At 37.8% G+C, this 3252-nt stretch overlaps 1 long non-coding RNA gene across 1 annotated transcript; it reads left to right on the forward strand.

Moving 5' to 3' along the window:
- Window positions 1-1473: 1473 nt before the first annotated feature.
- Window positions 1474-2523, forward strand: LOC131316328 (uncharacterized). Its single transcript, XR_009197072.1, has 3 exons — window positions 1474-1808; window positions 1968-2046; window positions 2172-2523. It is a non-coding gene; the product is annotated as an uncharacterized LOC131316328 (long non-coding RNA).
- The last annotated feature ends 729 nt before the right edge of the window (window positions 2524-3252 follow it).

The following is a 3252-nucleotide window of genomic DNA, read 5'->3' on the forward strand; positions in this document are numbered from 1 at the left end:
CCAAATAAGGGGTGTGTATTGTAGCACTTCCCTAAGCTTATATGTACCCATAACATTTTCCTATAATTAATTTAAAAAATTAATCTACTATCACGCCCATTATGCGTCCAAAATAAGAATCGTACCCATCCAACAGGGTTTGACCATTACTTGATTGTAGTCAACTTAGGCACCTAGTTGGATTCGTATGTGGCTAACCTCAACCTTACTCGGGACAAACTTTGAGGAAGAGTCATCTTTTTCCTTAGAGTTTTAACTATGAGGTTTGGTGTTTTCGGTTTGATTTTTTGGCCTTCGATTTTGCCCCCTTGGTTTGTTCGTTGTGATCGGTTTTCTCTTTCGGATTTAGGTAGCTTTGATTGTCCTTTGTTTGGGCTATGTTTACGGATGTGTTTTGGGTTGGTGTCTTAGTTTGATTTTGGTGTTTTGGTGTTTGTTTTGCTAGTTCGAGTTTGAGGTTGTGAGGTTCTTGGCTCTGGTTTTCCGGGTTTCTGATTGGCATCTTTTCTTCCTCTAGGTCTTTGGTGGCTTGCTGGTGTGCCCTCATCCTTTTATAATCTTTATAAAGATTAATAAATTCTACCTTGTGCTTGGATATTAGATAAGTTATAACAGGCCTTTAATAAATTCTACCTTGTGCCATTGCAAGAGACTCTACCTTGTGCCTGGATATTAGATAAGTTATAACAGACCTTTAAAATCTGTCCTTACTAAGAATTGTTTGGGTGCCAAAAGTATAAAGAACTTTTCTATGAAAAAGCGTACTTGAACTTTTTTATTTTTATTTTTATTGTAAACACTTGCAAAATTTAGACATTTTGCTAAAAGTGATTTTTATACAGGTTTTATTTAATTGTATTGATAGCCAGTAAAATAAAAGAACTAATAACAAATGCAAGCCTACATAGAACGCGTTAACTAGTAGTAATATAAATGTATTCAGTTGTGCATAACATGAGTTCACCATTAGCTCAATTAGATTAGAAAGGAGGAAAGGTTTCAATTTCGGTACAGAAAAGTTAATTTATATTTTCAATCATAGTAAAAATAGTTTGCAATGCATTTGATCGTCACTCCTACAATATCAGATTTTAGTTCAATAAAAAGAAGGAAAAAAAAGTATGGAATAACGTTAATTTTCAAATGATGTACACATTAAGTGTTTATCATATAGGAACCGAGGCAAAATTTTGGCTGAGGGCCCCAATCTTAAGAGAAGTATTTTTATGCAAAACAATGCACTCAATATATCGTGTTATTTATGTAGTACACTGATATGTTGTATTTTGTTTATCATATATACGGAGTAGTATTTTATGATACGGAGTAGTATTATTTTGTTTTGTTGTGGACAATGGCAATACCCTTTATAGCTCTGTCTTGTTACCGAAGTTATTGACGAATCCCCCATTGCCTGAGCCTCCTTTTCTAGTCTCAACGGTCTTCATCAATACACATCTCCTCTCTCCTCTTCTCTTCTGCACCAATTCTCCTCTCCACTCTTCTCCAGTGCCCCCCACAAACAAAAACGCCATGGCCACACCCAACAGCAAAATCCCTGCCACCAAAACCAAATCGATACCGGCCCGACTCGATTCGACGCCTACAACCGCCTCCAGGCGGATGCCTTCGCATTTGGCGAGAAACTCCCCATACCGGAGATAGTCACATTCGGCAAGAGCTTGCTCCTCGAAGCCCTCCTCGGGTTCCGGTTCAACGTCCGAGAAGTCGAGATGGGCACCCGACGGCTTCTCATCCTCCAAATGGTCCACGACCCCACCGCATTAGAGCCCCGGTGTCGGTTTCAGGTTCTTTCTTATCTACTCTATTGGTTTTAGGGTTAGACAAGTGTTTATGGGTTTTTCAAATCCCATGCTTTTGCTAATCTATGGTTTGAATTCTCACTGAATTTGGGGCTTGGTTTTGGTTTTGGTTTGGGTTTGGGTTTTGTGCGGCTGTCAATCTAGGGTTTCAACTCTCAGTGAACAACCGGAGGTAGTTGCCAAGATGGCAAGTGGTGTGGGGTTCCAACCGTTGTATCCAATCGTTAGCGCTCTCTCTCTCTCTCTCTCTCTCTCTCTCTCTCTCTCTCTCGATTTTAGGTATTGATTTTCTCGCCAATTTGTCAATCTATTTGTTTGTTTGTGTTTTTATTTTCTGTGTGATTGCAGTCGATGAGCCACTCAAGATTACCTTTAAGGTACCCAACTCCTCTCTCTTTCTATAATATGCTGACTGATCTGCTATAGGCAGATGAACAACAAAATCTTTGGTGAATTTACTCTTGATTTTGGGTTTGATATGTTCTATCAATCTTTGAGTATGTTTTGAAATTGGGTCTCTCAATTTTGTTAAGAACACCCAAAAATTTGCATAGGATTTCTTGATTTTTTTTCCTTTGAGATGTGGGTCTTTTGATTTTTTTTCTTGATCATGATTTATATTCATGATTCTTCAATAACTTTGGTGCCTTGTTCTTTGTTTGGCTTGGTTTGCAACAACTTGGGGATGTGCTGTTCCCAAAAATCTTCAGCAAGTGTTTTGATTTTTTTTTTTTTTCACCTCTTCTTGTAGTCCTCAAATGAATTTGTTAGATGGGACTTAGTTTGCATGCTACACTTTAAATCATTTTGCTTTTCTTTATTCAGGGCTCCTACTTGTTGCCCAATGTAGAATATGACATTTCGGGAAAGCTTGTCCAACCAATTTTTTTGACATGCATTATGCTTCTTTCAAGACGAATTTTGATCGTCTGAGCGCTACTCTACAAAGCCATGGATACTGAAACAGGGAAGGCCGGAAGGCACATAGTAAGATTTATTATTGCTTTAATATTTTTCTTTATGCTGTCTTGAGGCTATTTCAGATTGATTGCTGCTTCTTAATACCATGAGTTAATAGTGTTTATTATTATTATTTATCTTTATAGTTTTAGATGATTGATTTTCCCTGGTTTCGTATTCTCGATGTATGTAACGCCACTTTACCTGAAAAATACTTCCAAAACGAGAATTTACACGTAAAGGGATCGAATATGGTTAGTAGTTTAGGATGGTTAGTAGTAAAGGAGATGCCTAGGATTTGATGAATTACTGGACCTAACTGTTTGCTGACGCTCAATGTGTGGTGGCGTAAAATCATAGATATAGACTCCTAATTCAGATGGACTCTCCTTGAGCAATTTGCGTATGTCCAACGAGTAAATACACAACCCACTCCTCAGTACTCAAGTTCCTCAAATTTTGAAAACTA

Source organism: Rhododendron vialii, chromosome 2a (genome assembly GCF_030253575.1).
Source record: "Rhododendron vialii isolate Sample 1 chromosome 2a, ASM3025357v1".
NCBI lineage: Eukaryota > Viridiplantae > Streptophyta > Magnoliopsida > Ericales > Ericaceae > Rhododendron > Rhododendron vialii.